This window comes from Pipistrellus kuhlii, unplaced genomic scaffold (genome assembly GCF_014108245.1).
Source record: "Pipistrellus kuhlii isolate mPipKuh1 unplaced genomic scaffold, mPipKuh1.p scaffold_m20_p_7, whole genome shotgun sequence".
In the NCBI taxonomy this organism is placed as follows: Eukaryota; Metazoa; Chordata; class Mammalia; order Chiroptera; family Vespertilionidae; genus Pipistrellus; species Pipistrellus kuhlii.
Window position 1 is genome coordinate 23625964 of NW_023425573.1, and position 17190 is coordinate 23643153.

The following is a 17190-nucleotide window of genomic DNA, read 5'->3' on the forward strand; positions in this document are numbered from 1 at the left end:
TAGTAGACCAGAGAGAGCCACATGGCTGAAATGCTCATGTGACCATTAACTAGCTGTGTGTCATTGGTAATTCATTCAAATTATTTGAGCACTTACTCCATTGTTTACATAATGGGATAAAAAAAAAGAAATAATGCTGCATATAGCTCAGAATTTAATGCAAGTGGGTACTCAATGAGGGCAACTATCATTGGTATTGTTGTTGTTTTGCTATTATTATAGTTGTTGCTATTGAAATAATAATGGCAATAGCTGTAGGTATTCTGGACATGCTCATTGGAGCCTATTTCTTAAATTTTCTTTTCATGAACAATAAGTAGCAATAATATTGATAATAAAAATATATGATCACTTTTTCAAGCAGTTAAGATTCTGCTGAAGAATAATAGTCATATTCTTAAATTTTTAAACTCATGTTCTATGACAATATTCTTAGAGAAACTTTATAAATTATATATTAATGTGAGCGTTATTTGAGTTATCTATGTTACTCCCAAATAACTGAGTAGATTAAAACAACTAGTAACCTACCTGTGATCTAGTAAAAGCCAGGTCCAGGATTAAAACAATTCATATCATATATTCCTACTTGCCTCACCTCCCTAATGTTTTCTGCTTTTAAAGTGGCAGCTCCATAACCATTGAAGTATGGGCTACATGAGGGAGAAATGAGTTCAAAATGCTGGAGCAAGAATATCTGAGAAGAAACCAGAGAGGAAACATTTACATATGTTGGCCAGAACTATTTTCAGATGTATTCTTTTCATTTTCTTCAACACCTGAAGCATGAAAAAGATGGTGGCTTCAGGACCTGAACTCAATGTGTTTTCAACAACTCTATAAATTATCTTTCAGACAACCCATCACATTAAATAATGGAATTACTAAGTAAATAAGGAGCTAGATGACTCAAAATGTGTTATACTTGAGGGAACATCATGTCATATCATGGAAATATAGAAAATCAACCTTATGGAAGGTTGGGATTTCTCCTTTTTAAGTTATTACCTTACACTCCGACTGCCAAGTTTCAAAGAGGCAAGAAACAAATGATGTCAGTTTGAACTGAGGAATGGTTTTCCTTTGAATTTTATGACCCCTTCATCAGCTGCACAGCAGGAAGTGACATAATTTGTATTCATGGAGACAGACAGGATATCATGTATACTGGATGCCATGTTGTAGGCAGGGGGAAAAATAACTATGGCCTCATTATAACTCAAAAGTTACTGGGTAATTTGATCCCTTTTAGAAGTAAGTAGAATATAGAGCTTTTATTCTATAAAAAGTAAAGTGTATTAGGTACCATAGTTAAGTAATGTCACTATATAATACTAAAATATTTTGATAGGATTGAGATGGGATCAAAATGAAAATTGTATTATTGAATGATAAATAAACTAATTAGCTGAAGAACTTCAAAAAGGGTCTAGGTATTTAAGACCAAAAATAAATACTCTGGTTTCTCTTCAGATCGCATAAATCTTTCGCCTTTTAAGACCAAAAATAATCAAAGAGAGAATTATTATTAGGCCAAAAATAACCAAAGAGAGATTATAAATAAAATATTTTTTGCCTAGATGGCATTTTTACTTTTATTATATGTTATTATACATATTCTTCTATTTTTATATAAAGTGATATATAGTAGAGAAGATGCTCTCAGACTCCATTTGTTTGTTTTCTTCTGTAATATGAGTAACAGGGCTGAATTGTGCACCAAACAAAATAAAGTTATTTTCCTTTAACACACATTCCAATAGGCATCTGGAAAACATTTGAGGTCATGCTCCATGATCCTCAGATGAAAGAATTGATATGAATGAGAAATGATAGTATTTCTCCAAGGAATGAAAAGATTTGAAAATTAGTTTTTTATCTTTTTGACCTAGATGCATTTTCCAGTCCTTATTGAAGGCCACGTCTATGGTCTCCAGACTCAACAGAGCGTACACATGTGAACTGGGCTTGGACTTCTGCAATCAATCAAATAGTCACACTTAACCAGATACTTCAAAAGATTGTCCTTGATGCTCCCCTTACTCAGGATATTTTACTCCCAGTGTTTTGGTACCACTTTTCCAGGATGCAGTTTTGGTACTTCCATTACCAAATGGAATTGCAAGACCAGATGTCAATGACCTAACAGCCCATCCTACTATGGCCAGACCTATCCCTCAAGTGTTCCATTGTATATGGAGTAAAAGGACAGTGGGATGGGTGGGAATGTACATGCCTTCCCATGATGAATCTATTTTTGCACACTCACTAAAAAAAAGGTTCTCAACTCACAGTTGTCTATAGATAAAATTACATTAATTTGGGTGGCAAAAATTGTCCCTTTATTTATTTTTTTCCTAACCTCTGTCTGAAATTCCCTCAATTTTATTTTCACCTTATAATATTGTTCTGGAAATTTCAGAAAATAAAGTGTTGTCTCTCTATCCCATTTTATTTCTAGTCTCTTTTATATTGTTTTTTCTCTTCATTTTAACCATATAATTTTAGCCAAACTGAAGGAACCCAGCAAATTATGAATTCAATTCTCTTTTGCATTTTCTAAAACAATTGAAATTCCAAAGATTCCATTTAAAAGGGCTTTCAGGGTGATGGCTTCTTTTTATTAACTCAAACAAGAACATTATACTATGGAATGTTTTTCAACTAAAATATATCAAATATTGATGAATGCACTGGAATGTATTGTTGATGATTGTGTCATCAATGTGATGACACATGACTAAATAGTTTAGTGGAAAAGGAGTACTGAGCACAGAATCACATGATAATTGACTAACTACATTGTACAAGAATCTGTAGAGAAAACGCTGGTCATGCACTGTAGAGGAGTATTGCACAAAATATACTAAATTTTGTTCTGAAAAGAGGCAGCTAGTATTCATTGGGCTCCCAAAGAAGTCCATGGAATAAAAACACTAAGAATTCCTGGTCTAAAGCACAACACTTGGTCCTATGCTTTTTTGGGGGGAGATAATGGAGGGGCAAAGATACACCTGGAGCAAATCCAGCATCACAGGCATGTGATCAATGCTGTAGTACATGACCCCATGCTCAAAGAGGGCCTTGTGCTTGGATTTAATGTTCTGCAGTGACCATCTTGAAGTTCTTAATAATTTTATCTCTGAATTTTGCTTTTGTAAATAAAGCCCATTGGGATAAAGGAGCATGTACCAACTCTTGGAGTCTTAGCTCATGCTAGGTTCATTTTTTAATTTTTCTTTTCTTTCCTTTTCTTTCTTTCTTTCTTTCTTCCTTCCTTCCTTCCTTCCTTCCTTCCTTCCTTCCTTCCTTCCTTCCTTTCTTTCTTTATCTTTTTATTTTAAAATGTATTGGGGTGACATTGATTAATAATACTATATATTTCAAATGTACAATTCTATAATACAGCATCTGTATATTGTACTGTGTGCTCACTACCCAAAGTCCAGTCTTCTTCTGTCACCATATATTTGACACCTTTATCTTATTCATCTTCCTTCTACCCCTTGCTCCTCTGATAACCACCACACAGCTGCTTGTGTCTATGAGTTTATTTGTTCATTTGTTGCTTTCTGTTTCATATTCCACATATGAGTGAAATCATATGGTTCTTGTCATTTTTTGTCTGATTTATTTCACTTAGCAGGATACTCTCAAGATCTATCTATATTGTCACAAATGACAGTATTTCATTATATATATATATATATATATATATATATATATATATAGTCTCACATCTTCTTTACTCCATGATCCATCAAAGGGCATCTAGGTTGTCTCCATGTTTTGGCTACTTTGAATAATGCTGCAATGAACACAGGGCTACATATACCTCTACAAATAATTATTTTCAATTTTGGGTAGTAGATACCCAGAAGTGGGCTTGCTAGGTCATATTTTAGCTCTATTCTTAATTTTTTTAGGAACCTCCATACTGTTTTTCATAGTGACTGTACCAGTTTACATTCCCTCAATAGTGATTGAGGGTTCCATTTTGTCCACATCCTCTCTAACACTTTCCATTTCTTGTTTCATTGATAATAGACACCCTTACAATGTGTTTTTATTTTTATTTATTTAAATTTATCTTTATTGTTGAAAGTATTACAGATGTCCCTTTTTATCCCCACTAACCACTTCTAGCCCACACTCGTCCCCCACTCCAGGTTTTCAACACACTATTGTCTATATCCATGAGTTATGCATATCCTACCTAATAAAAGAACAATATGCAAATTAACCATCACTCCTTAATGCCAATAAGCCATGCCCATAAGCCACGCCCACAATCCAATCAGAGCAAGTATGCAAATTAACCCCAACCAAGATGGCTGTGGCCACAGAGAGCAGGATGGAGGCTTGGGTTTCTCTGGCAATGGAAAAAGCCAATCTTTCCACCTGCCCTAGCCAGCCTAAGCCTCCACTCAAGCCTACAAAGTTTCAATTATAGAAGGTAAACAAATCCAAACAGAAACAGCTGTGTCCACTGAGTGAGCAGGAGGTTTGGCCCTGCTCCAGGCTACAAAGTTTCAATTGTAGAAGGTAAATAAATCCCAGATACCAGGGCATCTGCTTGGGTCGCTAGGGAATGTGGCCAGCCTGCAAACCACCACAGGCCCCTCACTCAGGCCACCCCACCCCTCAAGGGAACTCCCACCCTGATCGGGTACACCCTTCAGGGCAAACCAGCTGGCCCCTACCTGTGCACCAGGCCTCTATCCTATCTAATAAAATAGTAATATGCAGATTAACCATCACTCCAACACACAATATGGCTGCCCCCATGTGGTCAAAGACCCTGCCCCTATGTGGACACAAGATGGTCACCACAAGATGGCCAGCAGGGGAGGGCAGTTGGGAGGGACCAGGCATGCAAGGGAGGGCAGTTGTGGGTGATCAGGCAAGTAGAGGAGGGCAGTTGGGAGGCACCAGGCCTGCAAGGGAGGGTAGTTGAAGGCAATCAACACTGCAGGGGAGGGCAGTTAGGGGTGACCAGACTGGCAGAGGTAGGAAGTTGGGGGCAAACAGGCTAGCAGGGGAGCAGTTAGACATCAATCAGGCTGGCATGGGAGTGGTTAGGGGTTGATCAGGCTGGCAGGCAGAAGCGATTAAGGGGCAATTAGGAAGGCAGGCAGGTGAACAGTTGGGAGCCAGCAGTCCTGGATTGTGAGAGGGATGTCCAACTGCCCATTTAGACCTGATACACTCCCCTTTCCCATCCCCATGCACAAATTTCATGCACTGGGCCTCTAGTAGGCATATAAATTCTTTGCTTAACCTTTTACACCCACTCACCCCTGCCTTCCCTCTGATATTCTAGTATGTTCCATGCTTCTGTGTCTCTGGATCTATTTTGTTCATCAGTTTATTTTATTCCTTAGATTCCACATATGAGTGAGATCATGTGACTCTTGTCTTTCTCTGACTGGTTTATTTCACTTAGCATAATACTCTCCAGTTCCCTCCATGCTATAAGTGTAAGAGATCCTTCTTTTTACTACTGCATAGTATTTTCCACTCTCTTTGCTTCCCTGCATCCATGAGACAGATTTGTATCCATCCATTCCCCTAATCCTGTCCTGCTTTTTGAACAATGGATATCACATTTTTAAATATTTTATTGTAGAATAATTTTATATTTGAAATATAAAACTGTGACAATGAATGGTACAAAGAGGTCTCGTATACCTGACATCTAGTTAATAAGTGGTGAAGTTGGGATTTAGATGAGATAAATGATAGTGTATCAAGTGTATGAGGTCTCAAAAGTCAATAGTCATGTAAACTGATGAAACTATCATTTCTTCTTAGCCATAGCCTTGAGAGGATATGCCATAGGCCATCTAGCTCACATTGAAATTTCTATAAGGCACCTTCCTTCTCCAGCTAATAGCACTCTCTTCCTTTATGCCTGCCTTTGAAGATTTGTTTTGTTTTGTTTTCCATAGCCACCTTTTCATGGTAACACAAAATTCCAAATATGCAGTGGCCAGGTCCCTAAAAAAGGTGAAGGTTGAACTGCCTAATCTTACTTTTTTCAGAAGTGAATTTCTGAAGGGTTAATGACATGCAGAAGTCATCAGTATCACTTCAGAGAAGGAATTTGGCAGGTCACTTCAACTCAGGGGCAAAGAATGTTCCAGGTATGAACCCTTACGGAGAAAAGATCCAGCAATTGCTGTCAACATCTAACCTTCCCAATCAAATCATTTTTTTTCCAGCAAAAAATTCTCCTTTGCCAGCTCTCCTAAGTGCTGACACTATTATTTATTGTATAACCTATAGCCATGGTCCGCAAACTGTGGCCCGTGAGCCACATGCAGCTCTTTGGCCCCTTGAGTGTGACTCTTCCACAAAATACCACGGCCTGTGCAAATCTATTTTGAAGAAGTGGTGTTAGAAGAAGTTTAAGTTTTAAAGATTTGGCTCTCAAAAGAAATTTCAATTGTTATACATTGATATTTTTTTTGCTCTGTTGACTAATGAATTTGCCGACCTCTGATTTATAGCAATAGTGTTGGTCATCAGTCTCAAATGATGCCTGATTGACATCTGCTCCATTTAAAAAATGAAATCAAGCTGTGCCTTCAGCACTTCCCAGTGTCTATTTCTTGCTTCAACAGTGTTTGGATGGAACAGATCCAGGGGCACCCCTTCTTCCAGCCTCTAACCACCCTCCAACCTCTTTTCCAGTCACCACCTCAGAACCACCTCAGCTATCCTCAGCCCCTGAGACCAGCTAACACCGTTTTTGTTTGTTTGTTTGTTTTTTACCTTAGTTCCTTATTACGGAACAATCACGAGCTCCTAAATTTGTCAGAATTATTCACCAATGTGGAGGCTGTAGAGGGCTGCCTGAGAAGGCACATGGACATTCTTTAAATTGTTAGCTGAGCCAGAGGCACTGGCAGAGTATCTTTGTCCAGGTGTCAGCAGGGGCAGGTCTAGATATGTAAATCCAGTAATGCTAGGGCCTAGTTAAGTATGCAAATAGGCTCCTTTGACCCTATAAAATAAACCTGCCGTGTGTCTCCGGTCGCCTTGCTGCCTCTCCATCAGAGAGATGGTGCCCACCTAGCGCCCAGCTTGTTGAATCTATTTCTGCCTCCATGTCTCTTTCTTCTTACTCTGATTTCTTAATCTCCAGCTCCTCCACTCAGGAACATGTCATTTTCCGTGATGGACAGCCCCCTGCAAGAGGCTGCTATCAACCACCTAGTTAACCAGCATCTGTGGGCCTTCCACACCTACCTCTCTCTGGGCTTCTATTTCTCCAGTGACCAAGGGCCGCTTCTTCCTGGAGTTGGCCGAGGAAAAGCATGAGGGATCCAAGTGTCTCTCTCTTTTTTTAAATATATTTTATTGATTTTTTTTTTTTTTTTACAGAGAGGAAGAGAGAGGAATAGAGAGTTAGAAACATCAATGAGAGAGAATCATCAATTAGCTGCCTCTTGCAAATCCCCTACTGGGATGTGCCCACAACCAAGGTACGTGCCTTTGACTAGAATCGAACTGGGGATCCTTTAGTCGGCAAGCAGATGCTCTATCCACTGAGCCAATCCAGTTTTGGCCCAGTGTCTCCTAAAGATGTAAAACCAGTACGGTGGCCACGATCTCTTCCAGGACATGCAGTGGTCTTCCCAAAATGAGTGGAGTGACACTTAGGAGCCACCATGGTCATGGAGAAGAACCTGAACCAGGCTTCTTTGGACCTGCATGCCCTGGGTTTTGCCTGCGCAGACCTTCAGCTCAGTGATTTCCGGGAGAACCACTTCCTAAATGAGCAGGCGAAACTCATCAAGAAGATGGGCAACACCTGATTCACCTCCGCAGGCTGGCTCACTCCCAGACTGGGCTGGGTGAGTATATCTTTGAAAGGCTCACCCTTGCGCATGACTAGAAGCCTTTGAAGCCCAGAGAGCTTTGAGAAGCCCCTCTGCATTCCCCTGGTGTCCAGCTTCTGCCTGAGCCTCTCCCTGAAACCAATAGGAAGCCTTTTAGCCACCCTGGAGCCCTCTCCCTTGCATTGGACCAAATGGAAACAATAAAGCTTTTTGCAGAAGAAAAAAAAAAATCAAATCCAGACTTACCATAGTTGACAACATCTCCTGAGCTTCCACCATTGATAAGGAGTAAGAAGAATGAATCATTTGTCCACGGAATCCTTCAGCCCTGGTCTGTCCCCCTCAGACCTGCAGCTTCCCCCCATCTAAGTGTCACTGCCACATGAAGAGAATAGTGATTAACCATATGACTGAATCTCAGCTTGGCACCCAGTCTGCCTCCAACATAGAATCGGCATTAATCATGTTCTAGCTATAGATTTGTTGGAAGAGGGTAAAAAGCAACCCTAAGCATAGCAGCGGAAAGTGTTTGGCTATGTTAACTAGCCATTTTTCACCTGTTTCTATGGTTAAGTAAGGCTTCCCTCTTACATTGTCAGAAAAAATAGCCAAGAGAGCTCACGATGTGAATTTGAGCATTTCTTCTTGGGGGTGAGCTTTGAAGTTTTTCTAGCATTTCATTATTCTCCAGAGTTCTGAAATATCTCATGTTTCTTGAAGCTGCACTGAATCTGGAATCCATTACTTTTTTTTTTTTTTTTGCTTTGGTGGAAAATCACTTAATAGCAGGTAGTATCCAAAATTAAAACCATGTTTGCTAAGTCTGAGACACTAGAGAAAAAGCGAAGGTGTATCATCAAGTGAAACTATTTCCATTAAATACCCTTCTCAAGATCATCCAATTTTTCTTGCCCCTTTTAAATGTTTCCAAAGCATTTCTTTATTTCTTTTCCATCCTACATACCTGTCTTTCTGAAGGGAGACATGGCTGAGGTCAGATGAATAATGGGATATCTGGGAAGGAAAAGGAGACATACAACATGGAACTCACACTTGGTAATCTTGGAGTGAGTACTAGGAGAAGTTCCCAAAGTGACTTCTTTGGGAGAATATGCTCACTTTGCTTTTCTGTTTCCATAAGATACATGTGACTGGACCTAGAGGACAGTGACATAAACTGAAATCACCTTAGGTTATACCTTATCCTTTGCTGGTGGGAGAATAGGGCCAAACCACAAACATCATTTAACAGTAACAAAATTATTTATATTGCTCTTCTTCTTTTATTTATTATTATTATTTTTTTTTTGCTTTGGTGGAAAACCATTTAATAGTATTCAAGATTAAATGTGGTTTCTGTCTTTTCAGCAGCTCAAAGCACATATTCAGAACATGAAAAATAAGGTAATGCCATGAACTGTGTAATACAGAATCTTCTAATATGAAAACATGTGGATTAAAGGTTTGTCTCAAATTTTCTTGAGAATGTCCCAAAAGTGGCAAGAACATGAAAGAATGAGTATTAAGGTGAAATTTAAAACCCACCACTGATGAAACTAGATACAATTGTCAGCTAAGTAAATAAAAGAGACGTGCTACCTGATTCAGTGGAGCTCAAGACCTGAGAGGATTGGCTGGCTGGGGACCCTCATGACAAGAGAGCCAGATGAGCTCCGTTCCTAAAAGCAAGTGGCAAATCCAAATTCTCCTCTTGGGCACAGCTAACAGGATCACACAGGCCGACAGCAAGAGGTTCCCTGAACCTTTGTAGTACACAGTTTGAGAAGCAGTGAAGGTGGGTATGAATGAAGAATCACCTGGTAAATCAAATAAGCCTTCGGCCATCAGCCAAAGAAGCTCGGGGAAGATCCCTGCAGCATCTCACCTCAGTTAGGTGGGAAGCAGAAGAGTCTAGGAACTCACATACATAACCTTGAATTACAAGGACAATTCCCACTAGTTAATGGCATGGTCTTTGCTCCTTCCTTATTCAAATTTATGAAATAACTGTTCAAGTTAACAGTTTCAGTCCAAGTCTGAGTAATAATAATATGATTATTCATACTATGAATCTCATAGTAACCTAAGGCTCATACTCTGATCCAGGCAACATGATAGGCATGATGCACACAGTTAATTCTCACAACAACCCAAAGTTGTGTGCCTCTCTTATTCCCTCTTGAGAAATGAGGAAATTAGAGCACAGAAAGGTTAAATAATCAAGTGGCGGTAAGGAAGTTGTCCAGGGTTATATAACTAGAAAGGGTAGTCAGAATTCTGTCCCAGACAGTATGGCCCCAGAGTCCATGCTTTCATCAACAGATCTCTGATGTCTTGGTCTCAGGCCTACCTCATACCTTAAAGATTATTGAGAATCCTCAATAGCTTCTGTTCTTGAAAGCTATGTCTATTAATATTTACCAGGTTAGAAATAAAAACCAATGGATCTTAAAATTATTAATTTATTAAAAATTGATAAAAATAGACCTATGAAATTTTAACATCAATAAAAAGTTTTAATGAAAATTACTATATTATTGAACCCAAACCAATACTTAGTGAGAAGAATGGCATTGTTTTACATTTTTCAAATATTTTATTGTCTGGCTTAATAGAAAAAAATTGAATTCTAATATCTGCTTTGACATATGTTGAGATCTGCTATTTTGGTTGAAGTATATAAAGGAAACTTGGCCTTACACAATATGTAGTTGTAAAAAGCAATATTTTAATATAAGCCATTTCAATAATTGTGGCAATTCCTTTCTTACCAAAAAAAAAAAAGTTGTTTCTTTTATTCATTTTTTTAATACATTTTTTATTGATTTAAGAGAGTAAGGGAGAGGGAGAGACAGAAACATCAACAACGAGAGAGAATCATTGATCGGCTATCTCCTGCACGCCTCATACTGGTGAGCCCTCAACCTTGCATGTGCCCTTGATTGAAATCCAACCCGGGACCTTCAGTCTGCAGGCCAACACTCTATTCATTGAGCCAAACCAGCTAGGGCAGGTTGTAGTTCCTAAAGGATAGTTACAGTGTGGAATATAAAACCATAGCAATGATCTTTTCTTACTCTCTTACATTAAAATCCATCATTTTATCCTGTACTTTGAATAAATCCTTTACCCATATAATGTCATGCATTGGTCATTTGGTTCATTGACTAATGTAAATATTTTAAATGTTGACACATTTTGTTGTGCAATATTGAAAAATATTGTAAACATCGCTACTGAACTTATTAGAAGAGTTGCTAAGTTTGGGGGAAGATGTCAAGCTCAGCATGCTGAATAATTATCTTCCAATATTCTAATTTTTGCTTGAAAGTTTGAGTCTTTTTATTGGCAACAAACATTATCACTTGTCTTCTTTGATGTGACAGGATCATTTTCAAGAAAATATCCACCAAATACTCAAATCTCAAAAACCTTAGTTTCTCTGTCAGTTATTCTCTTATGCAAAGATGATGTTCCATGAACAAGGAGCTTTTCTCTGAGACAATCATCATACTTTCATATCCCAGTGTGATGGTTGTTAGAGATGGAGCATTTAGGAGATAATTAGGTTTAGATGAGGTCATGAGGATGGGCCCTTCATGATGAGATGCCCTTATAAATTATACTGGAGGATGGTTTCTCTCTCTCTCTTTTTCTCTCTGCCTTCAATCTTCTGTGTACAGAGAGAAGGTGGCCCTCTGCAAGCCAGGAAAAGAGACCTCACTAGAGCATCACATGCAAGTTTTTGGGTGTCAGTGTCCCCATATGTAAAATGGAAATAAATAATTAATAGTGTTTCAAATAAGGTCACGTTAGTTACTATATAAAACACAGGACTATATCTCATATATTGTAAGTGCTGTTTATTATTAATGTTGAACTTTCACATCATACTTTGTAGTACAGGGCTTAGACTGAGAAGTAGTACCCAAAAAAACACAATTTGGGAAGAGCAGATGGTTGGTTAAAAATAATGCATGATCTTCAATTATCTATCTATTGTCTAGCATGGCTCATCGTTCTATTAGTGGGATCCCAAAAGGTTAAGTGGTTTGCCCGGGCCAACCCTCTTCTAAGTGACAAGGCAGATGAGAGAGTGGCTCCAGTCATACAGGGAGCAGACTTGCTGTCATGAGAAGCCAGAGTCTAGCCTGATGGAAAGAATGCTGGATCCAGACCTGACTCTGTCACTGGTCCAGGAATTGTGGGCAAGTCACTGGATCTCACTAGGTCTCCATCTGGGGAAAAAGCGTTAAACCATTTTCTAAGGCCTTTTCCTAATTCTCAAAACTTATAATTCTCATCATTACTGTTCTCTTTGGGCACATGCCTATAACTAAACTGAAAACATTTGCAATGTGGTAGAAACAGAGCTTCATAAAGTAAGAACCGAAGATTTAACGTTTCCTACATCCAGGCTTTGACCCTCCTCTGTACTCTTGCCCAATCATTCTCAGGAAGAAATCTCTTTGAAGTCTTTCTGGCTCTGTTGATTAAGGAATCAGTTGTTCTAATCCCCCAGACTTTGATCCCCACACAACCCAGATAGTTTCAAACAGATGAAATCTCTGTTCCACAGTCACAGACCGTGCTTGAACGCAGCCAGCAAAGCCACTGCAGCTTAGTGAAACTAGCGGTGAACCTCAGGAAAGTGGTCCAAGGCCACAGCCGTCACTACTGCAAAGCCAAGTCATTAATTCATCCTAAAAGTATTCATGGGATCCATCTACAAGGCGGGCATGTGGTAGGTACGTAGAAAACTTAACAATCTAACAGAGGATCAATAGTCATTGTCTGCAGAGCCCGCCAATAAAAGCACAATTACAGCTATGGTAAGTGCTAGGTAGAAAATACTCATGCAAGTACAGTGTGGGACTTTTGGCCATTCCTTTACTGGTTGAAGATGTATTATCTCTGGCATAGGGATTGGACTTAAGACTGAGAGACTGAGGACAGGAAGTTGGCATTGCTCCAGGCAAAGAGGACAATGTGGCCAGAGACCATTGACGTGAGCATGTGAGGAGCCAGAAGATGAGCAAGACACTGAAGCACTGAGAACAGCAGGAATGTAATCAGCTCATCTGGGTTTACTTCAGGATAACTCAAAGAGACTGTTTTCTCAGTTATATTAAGATTCAAGTCTCCCTTGATCCCTCTTTCTGCATTTCATTCAGCAAATGGAAACAGCAACATGGTCTTGGTTCAGACTCTCTGCATAGAGCAGTTGCCAGAAAATTTAACCAAAGGCTATCCATAGCCATTCTTTCCAAATGCTCTTCCATTTCCCACTGAAAAACTACTTTGATGATGCAGTTCCCATCCTCATTAACTGAGGACAACACAATCTTACTGAAATGCATTTTCACAAATTGTTTTTTCCCCAGATGGTATGTTTTTCCATAGAAATGGCTTTGTATATTACCTGATGTTAGTGAATATCTCATACCACATTGTGTCTTCTGGGAAGAATTTTCACCAAGGAAACCAAGTGTGTTCGTATTTGCTTTCAGAAATTAAAGAGCAGCAGAAGTAATTCTTAAATTTACATGTTCATTAACAAACATGAGAAAAATTTGGGAAGGAACAGTTTAATTTCCTAATTAAATCAACATGAGAAGGCCATTCTTAAAACAATATATTGAGGTTACTATTTTCCTTCTCAATTATAAACACGTTTCCTTAGATTATAAAATGAAGTTATAGAAGGGAGTGGCCCAAAATAAAGCTACAGATGTGATATCTCCCCCTGGAATAACACATTGGTTGTAAATATTAATATTCTCCTTTAAAGTTGGGAAACCAAAGATACATTATTGAAAAGGAGATTATAGGAAAGAACTGGAAGGTATTCTCAGGTTGATATGTACAAAAATACTGAGGGTAGATAGATACTGAAAATAATAGGGTTTTAAAAACATTAGACCAACCAAAGGACTTGTATGCATGCATATAAGCATAACCAATGGACACAGATAGTAGGGGGGTGAGGGCATGTGCAGAGGGTGGGAGTGGCCAGAGAGAGGTCAATTGGGGGGGGGGGGAATTCATATATAATACTTTCAACAATAAAGAATTTAATTTTTAAAAATAAGCCGCAGCTATCCTTTAAGAAACTTTACTACATTTACTATGTTGTCCCATGCACCAAAAGGTTGGAGGTTTGATTCCCAGTCTTGTGGGCCTGATCTCCAGTAGGGGGCATGCATGAGACAGATTATTGTTGTTTCTGTCTCTCTCTCTCCCTCTTCCTTTTTCTCTCTCTAAAAATCTAAAAATAATAATAATAAAAAAACACACACACACAAAAAAAAAATCTTTAGCATTACCCAAACTATTAAAGCTCATTAATTTTTCAGAGAAATAGAGTTTCCTCCAGTTCTCTGATGGTGACCCATAGTGAAGAGAAAGACAATTTATAAAAAAGGAAACTTTAATCATAATATAACAAAGCCTGACCTTTAAAAGAAAATATTGAATAATGAGCCTGGAAAATAATTTTTAGTAATAAATTCTCTCAGCTTCACAGAAGTTCTCTGGTTGTTAGCCAGTCAAATACTGATATGGGCTTTTCCTAACAGAGTGGCATTGAAGATGCGATTTAAATGCTGTGGAAAGATGTGCCTCCACAGTGAGGCAGAGGAATCCAATTCTTTGGCACAGCACAGCGAACACACAAGACAAAGTGAGACACAACCACAGACCTGGAGCTTAAACACAGCAATGTACCACAATCCCTGCTTTACTGGCAAACACCAACTTCTGGCCTTCAAAGACTCTTTCTGTCTGTGATGTGGGGATTTTAGATGGATCACACTGAGATGCCTGGAAAACACCAATTCCCAATGAAAAGAACAAGGAGCTCCATGAGAAGACTTGTGGGCACTGGCTCAGACCAGGGTTGGCTCACTCTGGGAAACTTGGACTTAGCACTTGGCCAATGTGTCACACAGAGAATGGGCCCTTCTGCCTGCTTTGAACTTCCTTATTTCTTTAGTTCTCAAACTGCTTGTCTCTCACAATCTTCTTTCCCTCACCGAAACCAGTGATTACCAGACAACAGCACAATAAAAGGAAACAATTACAATGAAGAAATAAAAGATGGGAAAGGGAAAATTCAGGGAAATTTTATCTCTTTGCAATGCATGTGTATTTAAGAACCATGTTCATTTTATTTCACAAGGAAATTTGAGAAATTTAAATGAAAATATACCTCAAAGAACTGTCTTTGATAACCACAACCTTGGCCGGTCAAGAAAAGCCAAGCCCAATAAAGAAGGGCTTCCCATAGGGGCAGGAGCAGAACATGTGTTGAATTTGGAATGGAGTCATTTGAAGTGATGCCCTAATTTGCCCCTCTAAGCCAGGAGCCCTGAAGTTTGACTCACTATTACTACCCATCTTATCATTATGGGTTGAAATGTATCCCCCTCAAATTCATATGATGAGGTTCTAATTCCCAGAATGGGACCTTATTTGGAAGGAGGACCATTGTAGATGTAATTAGTTAATATGAGGTCCTAATCCAATATGACTGATATCATTATAAAAGGGGGAATTTTGGATACAGAGAAACACAAGATGCCTTGTGAAATGAAGATAGACAGCAAGGTGATGGAGTAGTAGCCAAGAAACACCAAAGATTGACAGCAAACCACAGGAAAGTAGGAAGAGGTTTCAAACAGATTTCTCTCAGTTCCAGAAGGACCCAACCCTGCCAACACCTTGATCTCAGCCTTCTAGCTTCCAGAACTATGCGGTCTCAGTTATTTAAACCACCCAGTCTGTGGTATTTTGTTACAGCAGCCTTAGCAAACTGATACCCTTGCATACCAGATGGAGTTAATGTTCTTTGTTTTAGTTATTACACAAGCATTTACAAGTCCCTCTGATGTGTCAGCCACTAGATTAGCTAAATGGATGCAGATAGAATCAGGCCAGACTTGCCATCTCATGGACTGTGTCATCTCCTACAATAGTCAGATGTGGCTATTGAGTACTTGATGTGTGATAGAGACTAAAATAGATACTAGATATCCAAGACTATACAAAACTGTGAAATATCTTGTTAATGCATATATTGATGTGTTGAAATGATATTTTAGGTCTTTGGGTTAAACAAAGTATATCATTAACAATAATTTCTAATTTTTTAATTTGAATACTAGAAAATTTGATGTTACACAGGTGGCTGGTGGCATAGCTCTGCAAGGCAGCATTACTCTCAAGAGCTCTCAGACCAGGGGTTGTCAAGGCAGTAATGGAGGTGCCTCCACAATTCTGCAGGATCCTGGAAGCAGGAGATGCATCAGCCAAGAGGAGAGCATTACTTGGCATAGGAGCAGGACAGATACTATCCTGCAGGTCCCTATGAAGGAATGGAGACAGTGAAAATTCAATAATGGTAGCTTTAACTGAACTCGGGCAAGGTGCCAGCCCTAGACCAAGTGCTTTCCTTTCACTCACTTGTTTAATTCTCATTGTGGCTCTATGAGTCAGCACCTTTTCTTCTCATTTTACAGATGAGGAAACTGAGGCTTGACATGGTAAGTTCTTTGCCCAGGACAATGCAGAATAGAGTTTAAATCTAAGCCTGAAATAGTGAGAACCAGCTTGCAAAGGAGCATATATACAGTATATTATACTAACATACAAAGTCAAAGGAGAGCAGGAAGGGAAGGGGGAGGGGGAACACTAGTTTTTCTCACATACAATAAGGAAGCCATGCAAAGATTTTAAGCAAGATTCTGACAAAATTGAGTGAGCCAAGGGTTCACTCCAGTCCAGAGACACTTTTTATAGAAATTTGGGATCAACCAAAACCAAAGCTCATCTCAGATATGAGCCATAGTGGTTCTGATTCCAGTTTTGCACAGAAAACAAAATCTAATAATAAACTTCATTTGGTTCATGTGGATGCTATTATGAGTGTAAAGATACTTTAATTGGGCACATGGAATAGAATTAGACCTTTAATTCAGTTTTTTGCAAATATCTTATTGCCTTTCTCCACTTTAATTGCAACAGCTTTTCATAGAATTTAGTACTGCACTGTTAGAAATTAGTACAGTAAAACCTCATTAATTTAGATAAAACTAATTAGGAGCTTGTGGTTTTGGCCTTAAAAAGCTCAAGTTTTATGATTATCTTAATAAGCAAATAAACAGGATGAATGATGTTATTGGAAGTGTTTGCCTACTAAGGAAAACACTTCTGCATATTAAAATAACAATTTACTAGACATAGTATAATTTCAGTATAAGTGGAAGCTGGTACAATTGAAATTGAGGCTTTGATATACTGGCTTAAAGACATTCTTCTTTATTTTAAAGTGGTTCTTTGATAA